The sequence below is a fragment of the Cornus florida genome, unplaced genomic scaffold, assembly GCF_030987335.1.
Source record: "Cornus florida cultivar Cherokee Brave unplaced genomic scaffold, ASM3098733v1 CherokeeBrave_3.0.0_Hap2_Chr09, whole genome shotgun sequence".
In the NCBI taxonomy this organism is placed as follows: domain Eukaryota; kingdom Viridiplantae; phylum Streptophyta; class Magnoliopsida; order Cornales; family Cornaceae; genus Cornus; species Cornus florida.
The window spans coordinates 46,870,001-46,885,294 of NW_026775579.1; the positions used below are offsets into that span (position 1 = coordinate 46,870,001).

Below are 15,294 nucleotides of genomic sequence, written 5' to 3' on the forward strand. Positions count from 1 at the left end.
CGATTGAACTCTGTCGGGAATATTTTTAAAAATAGAATGGAGGGTTCTCAAGATCAATCATTTAGATCGATCTCACCCTCTCTTAAACCCTAGACCCTCTCGTCGCCGTCACTGTGCATCATCATCTTCCCCTCATCTGACAAGCCCTTCGGTGTCATCAAGCTTCCTAAATCACTCTCTCTCATCTTGGTTTCATCTCTCCCTCTTCATCTCCAATTTTCTCTTCGGTTGAGGTAAGAACCGAGATCTACTTTGAAGCGTGATTTGATTTGATGCATACATGTTCTATATATTTGATTTAGGATGCTTAGATGATCAAATCCACCATTTTTGAAGCTTTGAAGCACTGTATTTCCATATATATATATATGTTGCTTTGTGTATATATACTTTGCATATTTTTGGATTTTAATCTCATTTTAGGAGTTTGAGCTTTGATCAGTGATGGGGATTTGTTGATTAGTTGTGTTGATGGGCCCACGAACACGTTCGTGTGGGCCCCATGCTTCTAAGGTCACAAATCTGTGACCTTTGGGTTTTCATCGTCGCACAGTTCGATCGATCGAACTCATGTATTCAATTGATCGAAGTAGTGAGATCGATCTCACTTACCTTCGATCGATCCAACTTTTGTGATCGATCTTATTTCTTTTTATGATCGATCTTATTTCTTTTTATGATCGATCGAACTTTACAGATCTCACGCACACACTTTATTCATCATATCTTATGTTCATGCTATCATATTTATGCCCAATGCCTGTGATATTCCACATTGGATGTATTTCATACTTATATTGTTTAGTATGTTTCATATTCTACCACTTGCATAGATTCATGTTATATTTGTTTTGTCTATTTTACTTGACATACATGATTCTATGTCGTGCTTTTAAATTTCTTATTCTGGCACTAACTCCCATTGCAAGTTTTTCTTTTTCTTTTTGTAGGCCATGGTAAAGAGGAAGACCGTTGCCAACAGGCAACATGGGCCCACCCACCATACTAGGCCGTGGACAGAGGAGACCATAGAGCCCTCTTATGCATAACGGGAGCTAGCACAGGCGACCCCGCCTCAGTCACCATCTCATGAGCCTGAGGATGACCACATACCATCCACTTCTACGGCTCATCCTGCTTTTACTCCATCACCATCTCCACCGCAAACTAGAGCTGAGCATTCACATACACCAGCTCAGCCTGCTCAGCCAGCTCATCTGCTGCATGATAGGCCTATGCCTCGATATGCACACATGACACTCGACCATGAGTCAGAGTTTGACATGGCCTTCTTCTCTCGATTGGTGTTGACCTGATTCGCTTACCAGGATATTATTCAGAAGGGTGTAGTCGCTATTCTTGCCCCCATTACAGAGCCAGTCTACCCACGGCTGGTTCGGTTGTTCTACCAGAACCTCCGACCATCGCCGCGTACCACAGCTGAGATGGTCACTTCTATCGATGGCCATCTGATTACCATTACAGTGGACACTTTAGCCCACTCTTGCCGCTGTTCACACAGATGTCCTCCAGAGCTTCAGGACACATATCTGAGGCTATTCAGGCCTTCATATGCCGACATGGCAGTTTCCCTCACAGGTTACCATGCCAGTGGTGCGACTTTCGCCACCTAGACATACCTTCCAGACGACCTATGGTTTATTGATTCCGTTCTTTACCGGAATATCTACATGGCAGGGCACAAGATTCAGATGAGGGGCGATTATCTGATAGCCCTTTACTCTTTCTACACCGGGCACTGGGTGTCCATTCCCGCGCTCATCTGGAGCATGATGAGGAAGCTGTATGAAGAGTACATCAGCAAAAAAATGCCCGGACGGGCTAAGTTTCTTCCTTTCAACCACCTCATCACCCAGATTCTCATTGACCAGCGCTATCCCATCCATCCTCGGGAGCACCTCGAGAGAGGTTCCTATCACTTCCTCAGGAAAGACTGGAACAAGGCCTACCGCTCCCTTATTACCAGGTTACAAGACCACGCGATACTGGCTGCAGCAGAGTTGGAGCTGGAAGAGGCACAGGTACAGGCACAGGCCTAGCCCCAGGCATCGGCAAAGGCAGCAGCAGCACATCCCACATTGGACGACGCACCAGTCGATCCAGCTGCCGAGCACTTAGATATAGACTTAGAGCGCCCTGCAAATGATGCAGAGCAGGACTCTCCAGCCAGGTTACCCATTCATGAGCAGGAGCAGACTCAGGAACTTTCTTCTGATTCATCTATACCTAAGACTCCAGATATGACCCCCGGCTTTGGAGTATGCCTGCAGACGCTTGAGGATGCTGTTGTTACCATTCGAGCTGACCTCAAAGCCCACAGAGCTGAGTTTGCTACCTTTCGCACGGATGTCACGACTATGTTCAGAGATTTATCCAGAGACATACACGGAGCTATACCTGGCCGTTCTACCTCATCTTTCTGAGTTCCTAGTCCTTTCTATCTTATGATCCCTCTCTCTTTTTGATACTTTACTATTGTCACTGTATTATTTTTACAGCCGGTCTGTCGGCTTTGATATTTTTGTTGTACATGCACTTTATCCAATTTTTATATATCTATTTTTGCTATGGATGTCATATGATTGTATTCTCATATTTGTATGTTTGACTCCATCAGGTGCATCACAGTGACTTCAGTGAGAGAGGGCTACCCAATTTCTAGAACCACACTTATACCTCTCTCATTTCGTTATCTGTTTATCCCATTTACACTTACATGTCCACTGTGCACTGATTGTCTCATTTTGTTACCTGATAAGTTTATCCAAGTGCTAATTTTTAGGACCACAGTTCATCCTAAGTTTGGGGGGGCAATGCCACCCACTTTGGATACTTCAATCCTGATCATTCTTGCTTAGTTGCACTGGTATACTCTTTCCTTTGTTCTTTTTGGTACACTGGTATCATTCTTGCTTAGTTGGGGGTAATGGTGCTCTATAGTGTTAGTTTTAAATTCAAATTTTTAGCATGGCTTGTGTATTTGAGGAATATTTCTATGATTGGTCCATATCTAGCTATGATTTTGATCTTTTGAGGACTATATTGCTTAAAATTTAAAAATTGCTTGACTTGAGAGTCCAATACTCCTTATATGCCTTATGAATGCCATTTAGGATAATTTTTTCAAAAAATTGATATCATGCTTGCACTTGTGGTCCACATCATCTTGATTTTGTGATTATTTTGAGATTCACTCTAGTATTCTACACTAGCATAGGCGCACACTAGCATTCATTTGTGGGGTACATGCTTTATTGATTATTGAATTGGTTATATCCCAATTGGGCCAGTAGTGCATTGAAAGCTTTCAATTTTGATAAAGGTGGATAACAACCCCTTTTCACTAAGTAACCGGGATTCTAGCCTCATCAAGCACTGAACTTCTCGCGCCGAAAGGTGGAGGGCCCAAACTCTAGGTTAATAATTGACTTTGCTTACAAAAAACAAAAAAAATTAAAAAAAATTAAAAAAAAAAAGAAGAAGAAGAAGTTGTAAAAGCAATAAAAAAGTGAGGACTTCTCCCAAAGGTGAGAAGTGAGAAATGATTAGATGGAGGTTGTCTTAATTTGTAGCCTAGTTGATTTGAGCTTGTAAGTCCGTAGGGGTGTTTGAACGCCTAATGCCCTAAAGCCGTCTGGTTTGGGAGTCATTGACCTAACGTTCGATCTCATGAATCACTAGAAAGCTTAAGAGATCAATACATTGCACTATGTTTTCATGTTTGATCCTAAAAAAAAAAAAAAAAGAAAAAAAGAAAAAAATCGAGTGAAAAGAATAAGCGCACTAGAACAATAAAGCTTTAATAAAAGGTCCACTTTTTATCTTGATGATCGGTACTAGATTTGTGTGCTAGTTTGAGGGTAAGGATGTGATTAATTCTTTAGTTGGCTAAGATAACAACACATTTGATGCCGGTCCACTCAAAAGGATTCTAGAGTTGTTTTGATTTGCATGATCATTTTCTTAATGTGCGGAGGACCATACTTGCTTGCTTGATGTTGAAATTTTGGGAGATTGCGTAGAAAGGGTTGAAAAATTACATACTTGAGGTAGTTTTCTCCCAATACTTGTTTGCAATATTGGTGCCTCTTTTGAAAGATTGAGCTTCATGTTTGTGGGTACCATTTCTGGAAACCCTCACGAGACTTCACTCGTCTACTAGGGCTAACATAGGGGTTTAAAAGGCTTGTTGCATATGCTAAGTGCAATCGTGTTCCCTACGAAAGTGGCGTTATCCATTTATTGTTTTCTAGATTCATACTTGTATAGTTGTTTATTTCATTCATTTTCTTTCTAGTTCATTGTTAGGGACTAGCAATATTTAAGTTTGGGGGTGTGATGAGCACTGAAAAGTGCGTATTTAAACCCCTTAAGTTTAGGAATTCTAGTACCATTATCTATCTTACTTTACCGTTTTAGATTGATTTCGTATTATTTCCTTTTTTGGGCACTTATCCCGAAAATAAGCTAACTTAGCCAAATAAGAGCTTAATTGAAGCAATTCTGGAATTAAATAAAGAAAGGAGCAAAGTGGAGAAAGAAGGAAGCAAATGAAGCCAAAGGTGGCAAGCAGCAAAGTTCGATCGATCCAAGTTCAAGGTTCGATCAATCAAACAATGATTGATCTCAGCACTTCAAGATAGATCCAAGCCTTGACCCAAAAGTATAAAGTTCCAAAAGTTTGATCAATCCAATACCATCCTTTGATCGATCGAACACTTTTGTCCTTATTTAAATGATTGATCCTATCCACAGCTATACCACCCACTAACCACTTTTGTCCTTTTCCCATAAATATCTCCCATAAATATCTCGGATTTCTCTTTTTCCAAAAAGCTCAGCCAGTTGGATCGATCCAGCCTAAGTTCGATGAGTTCAAGTTCAAGGTTCGATCGATCGAACTTCCTCCAGTGCGAAAAAGTTAAAATTCCATCTCATTGAAAGTTGTCCTTTATCCAATCATTAGGGAATTTTGTGTGCATGACCCCAGCTCATTTTGGGTGTCATTTTGGCCTACCTATTTAAGGATAAGGATTGTTTTTACAAAGAGGAGCCAACATTTATTTTCATATCATCTCTTGGAGAGGAAGTTTAGAGGAGGAGGAGGCTAGAGACACCATTGGAGTTCTACATCAATAAGGAGCAGATTTCAACCATGGAATTAGCCCTTGAGGGTTGGAGCATCATCACCATAAGTGGCTAGACATCCTCTTGGGGCTAGAGTTAGCCCCAAGTACGCTTTTTATATCTTAATCTTGTGTATTATTGAGGGATTAGTGTTGTAATTGATGTTTTGACACTTTGATATATATAGATCTTATTTATTCAATAATTTATGTGGTTTAATGCTTCCAATTGGTCGTTTCATTCTATCCACATGTCTATGTATGCTAGAATAGATGTTCATGTGCTTGTCTCTAGATTTTGTGTTGTTGATGCATGTCTATGTGTATTGATGCTATAGATTTGGAGATTGTCAAAACATAGTGCTTAAAGGAATGCTTTTGTGATTCTCTTGATGGTTCATGCTTATTTCTTGATGGATTGTTCCTCTCCCCGAGTTTATTTTCATGCTAGTATTATAGATGTAGTGTAGTTACAGTGTAGTGTTAAATGGGAGGATAATCTATGCTTGTTATTTGATGATCCAAGCTTTTGAATGCAATTAACATATATCTCTAACCTTGTGTTGTATTTGGATTGTGAGCTTAATAAAAGGATTAATGACTTGTTTTGAATTATTGTACCTTTCACATGTTGTTTAGACAATATATGCTTCATTGCTTAGATATATTGTGCCTTTCACATGATGTTTAGACAATACATGCTTAACTAGTCATCTTGCTTGTTGAATCAACCAAACACACACACACACACCAATATTGCAACACACCATTTGCCCTCATTAATCACTTGTCAATGATATAAAAATGCATTGCTTGGTGGTGATCTCTAAACCCCAAGATCTCTCTCTCTTACTTACTCTTAATTGCATTCTTTTGCTATCACTTAGTTTAATTTAGTTGCTCTTTAATCAACCAACCAACCAATTATTTGATCACTCGACCTACTAGCCCTAATTGTGATTCCACGACATTGTTCGATCCCTACAACCCCTTGGGACAATCCCTACTCACTCTTGCTACTTTAGTAGTAGTGTTGGTAGTGGTTTTTATAAATTTAAACTTGACCAAAAAGGTTTTTCTTGAACCGCACATTCACTATATCAATTTTGGTGTGCAAGGAACGGCCCTCGTCAGAAGTATGGTGCAATGTGTAGCTTTCTAGCGATCCATGAGGTCGAGTGTTAGGTTAATGACTCCCAAACCAGACGGCTTTAGGGCATTAGGTGTTCAAACTCCCCTAAGGACTTACAAGCTCAAATCAACTAGGCTTCAATTATTAACCTAGAGTTTGGGCCCTTTACCTTTCGGCGCGAGAAATTCAGTGCTTGATGAGGCTAGAATCTCGACTTCTTAATGAAAAGGGTTTGTTATCCACTTTTATCAAGATGAAAGCTTTCAGTGCATTACTAGCCCAATTGGGATATAACCAATTCAATTAATCAATAAAGCATGTACCCCATAAATGCTAGTGTGCGCCTGTGCTAGTGTAGAATCCTAGAGTGAATCTTAAAACAATCACAAAATCAGGATGATGTGGACCACAAATGCAAGCAAGATATCAATCTTTCAAAAAATTTACTCCTAAACGGCATCCACAAGGCATACGAGGAGTATTGGACTCTCAAGTTAAGCAATTTTTAAATTCTAAGCAATATAGTCCTCAAAAGATCAAAATCATCACAAACATCGATCTCAAATCTCAATCATGCATTTAAAGTTCAACTTTAAGTAGAATGCAACAAGACACCTTACCCCCAAACTTAAACCACACATTATCCACAATGTGCAATGAGAACTGATGAGCACTGAAAAGTGCGTATTTAAACCCCTTAAGCTTAAGGATTCTAGCACCTTTATCTATCTTACTTTACTGTTTTAGTTTGATTTCGTATTATTTCCATTTTCAGGCACTTATCCCGAAAATAAGCTAACTCAGCCAAATAAGAGCTTAATTGAAGCAATTCTGGGATTAATCAAAGGAAAGAGCAAAGTGGAGAAAGAAGGAAGCAAATGAAGCCAAAGGTGGCAAGCAGTAAAGTTCGATCGATCCAAGTTCAAGGTTCGATCAATCGAACAATGATCGATCTCAGCACTTCAAGATAGATCCAAGCCTTGACCCAAAAGCATAAAGTTCCAAAAGTTCGATCGATCCAATACTATCCTTCGATCGATCGAACACTTTTGTCCTTATTCAAATGATTGATCCTATCCACAGCTGTAGCACCCACTAACCACTTTTGTCCTTTTCCCATAAATATCTCCCATAAATATCTTGAATTTGTCTTTTTCCAAAAAGCTCAGCCAGATGGATCGATCTAGCCTAAGTTCGATCGATCTCACTCACTTTCGATCGATCGAACTTCCTTCAGTGCGAAAAAGTTAAAATTCCATCTCATTGAAAGTTATCCTATATCCAATCATTAGGGAATATTGTGTGCACGACCCTAGCTCATTTTGGGTGTCATTTTGACCTACCTATAAGGATAAGGATTGCTTTTTCAAGAGGAGCCAACATTACTTTCATATCATCTCTTGGAGAGGAAGCTTAGAGAAGGAAGAGGCTAGAGACACCATTGGAGACCCTTCATCAACAAGAAGTAGATTTCAACCATGGAGTTAGCCCTTGAGGGTTGGAGCATCATCACTATGAGTGGCTAGACATCCTCTTGGCGCTAGAGTTAGTCCCAAATATGTTTTCTATATCTTAATCTTGTGTATTATTGAGGGATTAGTGTTGTAATTGATGTTTTGACACTTTGATATATATAGATCTTGTTTATTCAATGATTTATGTGGTTTAATGCTTCCAATTGGTCATTTCATTCTATCCATATGTCTATGTATGCTAGAATAGATATTCATGTGCTTATCTCTAGATTTTGTGTTATTGATGCATGTCGATGTGTATTGATGCTATAGATTTAGAGATTGTCAAAACATTGTGCTTAAAAGAATGCTTTTGTGATTCTCTTGATGGTTCATGCTTATCTCTTGATGGATTGTGCCTCTCCCCTAGTTTATTTTCATGCTAGTAGTGTAGATGTAGTGTAGTTGTAGTGTAGTGTTAAATAGGAGGACAATCTATGCTTGTTGTTTGATGATCCAAGCTTTTGAATGCAATTAACATATGTCTCTATCCTTGTGTTGTATTTGGATTGTGAGCTTAATAAAAGGATTAATGACTTGTTTTGATTTATTGTGCCTTTCGCATGTTGTTTAGACGATATATGCTTCATAGCTTAGATGTATTGTGCCTTTTACATGATGTTTAGACAATACATGTTTAACTAGTCATCCTTGCTTATTGAATCAACCAAATACACACACACCAATATTGCAACCCACTATTTGCCCTCATTAATCACTTGTCAATGATATAGAAATGCATTACTTGGTGGTGATCTCTAAACCCTAAGATATTTTTCTCTCTCTCTCACTTACTCTTAATTGCACTCTTTTGCTATTACTTAGTTTAATTTAGTTGCTCTTTAATCAACCAACCAACCAATTGTTTGATCACTCGACCTACTAGCCCTAATTGTGATTCCAAGACATTACTCGATCCTCACATTCCCTTGGGACGATCCCTACTCACTCTTGCTACTTTAGTAGTAGTGTTAGTAGTGGTTTTTATAAATTTAAATTTGACCTAAAAGGCTTTTCTTGAACCACACATTAACTACATCAATTTGGCGTATAAGGAATGGCTTTAACCCGCCAAATTTTGGCGCCGTTGCCGGGAATTTGTTGATTAGATTTGGCAACGTCGGATTTGTGGAATTGATTAGGATTAGTACTCTTTTGATCGTGTTTTTACTTCATTTTTTTTTTTTTTTGGTTACTTATTGTGTTGTTCTTATTTAACAAGGTGCTTTGTTGGATAGGAAGCAGGCAAAGGAGCCATTGAGCATTCAATTCAAGCAAGCAAAGAAAGGAAAAATGCTAAAAACTTAAAAAATTTGCTAAGCTAAGCTTTAAAATTTGGAGTTGAAGTGCTAAAGGACCTTTGTGATATTTTCTTTACTCAATCCCTTAGTTAAATCGTCGACCTGTGTGGAGGCTTATTTTTTATTATTTTGCATCATTGAGTTAAAGTATGTGAGTATGAATTTAATATTTATGGAAGAAGTCTAATTGCATTGTTGTGAAGGCATAGTGTTTGTCATTCTTTGTGTTTGTTGTGTTTTGTATTGTGCATGCATGGGCATCGTTCATTGAGACCAACTCTTGCCCCTCTTGATTTGCATCTTGAATCTATCATTAGAAATTCTAGAGGAAGAGGAAGTTCAAATAGAGCCAATCTTTCAATGGATGACCATAATGATAATCATGTTGAGGACATTGGTCATATAGACTAACAAGGTATCTTTCATCCCAATGTGCACAATGAGAACATACAAGTACCATTAGGCATGCCTAGGCCATTCATTCACCAACCACCACAACAACAAGGCCAAGTTCCATATGGAATGCCAAGGCCAACGTATGCTCTATAACCTCATGTCAACAATCAAGGAATTCAAAACCAAGGTGTTCATGTTGCACCTCAAGTAGCTAATCCACCTCTTGCTTTAAGAGATCACTATGTGCCTAATGAATACAATGCACCTACATGCATCCAATTGCCTCCATTTAGAGCACATCATTATGAAATTAAGCCACAAACCATTCAAATGCTTCCTAACTATCATGGACTTCCAAGTGAAGAACCTTACAAGTATTTGGATGAGTTTCTTGAAGTATGTTCCACCGTAAAATATACGGACATGCCGGAAGAGGTTTTAAGACTCAAACTTTTTCCATTCACCTTAAAAGACAAGGCAAAGTATTAGTTTAACAATCTTATGCCTTTTTTAATTACTTCTTGGGCAGAAATGCAATAAGAGTTCTTGAAGAAGTACTATCCAGTTTCTAAGACCAATGCCATGAGGACCTCAATTCGAGAATTTTCACATGGGGATGGAGAAACGTTTCATGAGGCATGGGAACGCTTCAATGAATCGCTTAAAAAGTGTCCACATCATGACATGCCCAAATGGCAATTAGTTCAATACTTTTTTGAGAGCTTATCGGACAACTATAAGGGTATGGTTGATACTTGCATGGGTGGCTCTTACATTGATAGGCATGAGGATGACATGTGGCATCTCTATGAAAGTATGAGTGAAAATTCTTTGCATAGAGCACTATCATCCAAGAATGGTATAAATTCACAAGGTAGGAAGAGTATTGGCTTACATCAAGTCGAACATTCAAATGAAATAGCCGCCAAAATGAAGTATTTGTCTCAAAGGTTTGATCAATTTTTGATTAACCAAAACTCGGCAAACCAAGTATCTTCCTTTTCTAACCATTCTCATCATGCATTAACTGTAACATGTATGACTTGTTCTAGTGTTCTTCATTCTACTTCTCATTGTCCTGACGGACAAGTGCAAAGTGAACCTAATGAACAAGTCAATGCGGCTTTTGTGAACCAAGGGAACAATCCTTATGGTACTCATTATAATCCAAGTTAGAGGAATCATCCGAATTTCTCTTGGAAAAACCAAAGAGAGGGCTCAAACCCTTTCCAAGGCGGTTTTCAAGGGAAGTACATTCCACCTCCACTTCAAAACCAAGGATCCCAAGGTTATAGGCCCTATCAATCACAAGGGAATCAATTTGCTAATTCTCATTTTCCCAACTAATCCTATTCCCAAGGTAATACTAGAAGTCCCACCTTTGAAGAGAAAGTTTTGAATGCTTTGGGCACTGTAGAGGCTAACACTCAATTGCTTCATTCTCACTCTCAATCTATTGCAAAGCTAGAAACCCAAGTAGGGCAAATAGCAAGCACTCTCAATGCAAGAAAGAAGGGAAAGATGCATATAAATGCCCCACCTAAGCAACAATGTGTTGTGGAAACCCATTCCTAGTCGGAAGACCACGCCATTGAACATGTTAATGCGGTGACTACCTTGCGGAGTGGTAGGATTGTGAACAATCGAGTTGGAGTGTCTAATGAAGAGAGTGAATCGGCACAACCTTAAGTTATCACCCGTCCCGTTTCACGTCCCATTCTTACTTCATTGCATACACATGACCTTATAGATGAGAAAGTCTTAAAAAATGTGTTTGAACAAGAAGTTTTGAAAAAAGATATTGAAAATGTTTTATTGAAAAATGATTTGAAAACTTCTTGTGTTGAAGAGAGTTCAATAGAAAATCTTAAAAAAGTGTTTGAACCAAAGGTTCCATTTCTGGATGCCTTAAAAGGATCCATTTCAAAAGACAAGCAAAAGGCAAAAACCATTGAAATCATGGAAATGTTTGGGCAAGTGAAATTTAATCTTCCACTATTGGATGCAATCAAGTAAATTCCGTCTTATGCCATATTCTTGAAAGACTTGTGCACCCAAAAGCGGAAGAACAAGAGCCAAGCACCAAGAAAAGTGGTTTTGACCGAGCAAGTAAGCTCAATTTTGCAACATAATACTCTTCCAACGTTTAAGGACCCCAGTTCACCCACTACATCATGCATTATTGGGCATCATATCATTAATCGGGCGCTTCTTGACTTAGAAGCAAGTGTTAATCTTCTTTCATACTCGGTTTATGTCAAATTGGGTTTAGGTGAATTGAAACCGACGTCAATAGTTTTGCAACTTGCCGACCGATCCATTAAGAAGCCTAGGGGTATAATTGAGGATGTTTTGATAAGGATTGACAAATTCTTCTTCCCGGTTAATTTTGTTGTCATAGACACGAAACCAGTTCCCTATCCTAAGAGCTAAATTCCCGTTATCCTTGGCCGTCCTTTCTTGGCAACCACTAATGCCAACATCAATTGTAGGACGGGGATAATGAAGATTTCATTTGGCCACATGAAGGTGAAGTTGAGTATCTTTAATCCCACACCCAATTTATTTGACAAATATGAAGGAGAAGTCAACGTTGTAGATGAATGTCATGATCTTCAATGCCAAGGAAATGAGGTTTTGTGTAAAACAAAAACTTTCAAAGGATCATCTTCAACCTTGCATTCTAAAAGTCTTGTTTTAAACTTTTGCTTTGAAAGGGCGTGGAAGCCTAAAGGTTGTAATTGCATAGACAAGGGACCAAAGACGTCTTTTGAGCTTAGTCCAACAAGTTCTTCAAAGAACCATTTTTTGGGCGGAGTTCAAAGCATCTATCACCCTAACAAGAAGGGGATGCATTATAAGATCTTTGATCCGGGCTAAAAGAGCCCAATGTCTTGCTATAGACATTAAAGACTAGCAAAAGCATTCGTAGGGTGTCAAAACCCTATTCCTCCCCCATTTCTACCTTTCATTTCATTTCTTGTGAAGTCTAGATAGTTGTTTTTGGTTCATATGCATTTCAAGGAACTTTGGTGAGGATTGCATTAGCTTTCATGTTATTATTGAGCATTCGGCAAAGTTCGATCGATCTCAAACTTGAGATCAATCAATCGAACTCTTCTCTACACCCAACACTTAGAAAATCTTTCGACCTAAACCTGCATCCAAATCATCTCTCTGTCCCATCATTCGAACCAACTCCAAGATCGATCAAGAGACCTTTGATCGATCCAACTTCTAAATTCGATCGATCTCATGATTTAACACTTAGAAAAATTTTGAGCCTGCATCCACCTGCATATTTTCAGCTCTCTGTCTGATCGTTCGAAACATTCCAAGATTGATCTGAAAGTTCTTCGATCGATCCAAATTTCCAGTTCGATTGATCTCATGTTCCAACACTTACCAAATTTTTGAACCAAAACCTGTATATTTTTGCTCTCTGTCTGATTGATCAAACTCTTGTTTCGATCGATCACAAATCTTCATTTCGGTGTTTTAACTTTAGTTTGACTTTTCAACTTTTCAAAAATCCAAAAATATTTTCATTTTATTTTATTCTATTTTCTCTCTCATTTTATTTTGTTTTAATTTTCAACAAGTTTTCAAAAATTCAAAAATATTTTAATTTATTTAGTTTTTAATTAATTAAATTTAAATTTAAATTCAAAAAAAAAAAAAAAATCCAAAAATACTTTGAAAGGAGTTCATCAAAGTTCGATCGAGCACAACTCATCTTCGATCGATCGAACTAGTTGGGAAATGTTTTTAAAAATAGATCCAAGGGTCTTGAGATCGATAGTTTGGATCGATCCCACTCACCAAACCCTAGCCTTTCATCCCTCTTCACTATGAATCATCTCTCCTAGCTCCGGCAATTCCTCCGGCGAGATCCAAGCATCTCGAATCTCAGTTCATCTTCATCTTCTTCATCTCAGATCTTCTCAGTTCATTCTCCATTCTCTCGCCCTCTTGAGGTAAGATCTGAGACATTCTTCCCTAGACTTGACCTCTCATGCATCAATACTTGTTTCAAATGTTGTAATCATGTTGCTTTCATGTTAAATCTTCCATTCTCAAAGCTTTAGCATCCATGTCTCTATATATATATGTGTGTGTGTGTGTGTGTGCATAGATTTTGAAGATTTTGTTAGATTTAGGCATTTGGGCCACGTTTGGAATGCATTTAGGCTTGATTTGTGTAGTTGGGGGGCCCACGAACTCATTCATATAGGCCCCATGCTTCAAAAGTCACAGATCTGTGATTGTTAGGTTTCATCGTCGCACTGTTCAATCGATCGAATAAATTTTTGATCGATCGAAGATTTGTGATCGATCCAACTAATTTTCGATCGATCCAAAATTTGTGATTGATCCAACTTAACCTTTGTTCGATCCAACTTTTGTGATCAATCTCATTTCTTTTTCTGATCGATCGAATTTCACAGATCTCATATACACACTTCATTCATCTTATCTTATGTTCATGCTACCTTATATATGCCCAATGCCTATGATATTCCACATTTGATGCATTGCATACTCACATTGTTTAGCATGTTTCATATTCTGCCACTTGCTTAGAATCATACGATATTTTGTTTTGTTTATCTTATTTGACATACATGTTTCTATATTGTGCTTTATATTCTATATATGCTGGCACTAACTTTTGAATTTCTATTTGCAGACTATGGCTTACGTTAAGACGGTAGCACATAGACACCGTCACTACTCCAGCTGCGACTTGACGACGGGACCGGCCCATCTCATATCCGGGATCCCAGCCCCGAGCATACACAGAGGAGAGTCCGACAGCGGATTGGGGAGACTGCACAGCCCTCTCATATAGAGGAGCCATTACACCCTACTCCACCCCAGTCGCCGGCTCATCCAGCATTCACACCATCACCATCTCCACCGCATAGAGGCGCTGAGCAGCCAGCTCATCTACAGCGTGACAAACTCACGCCTCGATATGCATACATGACTATCGAGCACGAGTCAGCATTCGACACCATATTCTTCTCCAGATCAGTGCTGACTCATCCACCTATCAGGACATCATTCAGTGGGGCCTCTCAGCTATTCTTGCCCCAGTCACAGAGCCGATCTACCCGCGACTGGTACGGTTGTTCTACCAGAACCTCCGACCGTCGCCGCGCACTACAGCCGAGCTCATCACCTCTATTAATGGCTATGAGATCACCATTACAGTGGATACTCTGGCCCGTTCGACTCGCTGTCCACATCAGTGCCCGCCCGAGCTACAGGAGACATATCCCAGGTTCCGCAGGCCTTCTTACGCCGATATGGCAATTTTTCTCACAGGTCACCATGCCAGTGGCAAAACCTTCGCCACCCTGACATTCTTGCTGGACGACCTGTGGTTTATAGATTCAGTGCTCTACTGAAACATATACATAGCGGGACACAAGATTCAGAGGCCGGGCGACTATCTAGCAGCCCTGTACGCCTTCTATACCAGCCACTAGGTGTCTATTCCTGAGCTTATCTGGAGCGTGATGAGGAAGCTCTATGATGAGTACGTCAACAAGGAGGCGCTCGAAAGGGCCAAGTCTCTTCCATTTAGCCACCTCATCACCCAGATTCTCATTGACCAGCGCTATCCTATCCACCCGCAGGAGCACCCCGAGAGAGGTTCCTGTCACTTCCTTAAGAAGGACTGGGACAAGAGCTACAGAGCTATTATCACTCACCGGCAGGTCCATGCCGTACTGGCAGCTGCAGAGCTGAAGTTAGAGGAGGAGGCGGCAGCATAGGCCTATGCAGTGGCACCGGCA

General features: G+C 39.5%; 1 pseudogene; it reads right to left on the reverse strand.

Moving 5' to 3' along the window:
* Window positions 1-10,077: 10,077 nt before the first annotated feature.
* Window positions 10,078-10,176, reverse strand: LOC132275655 (small nucleolar RNA R71; annotated as a pseudogene).
* Window positions 10,177-15,294: the final 5,118 nt, after the last annotated feature.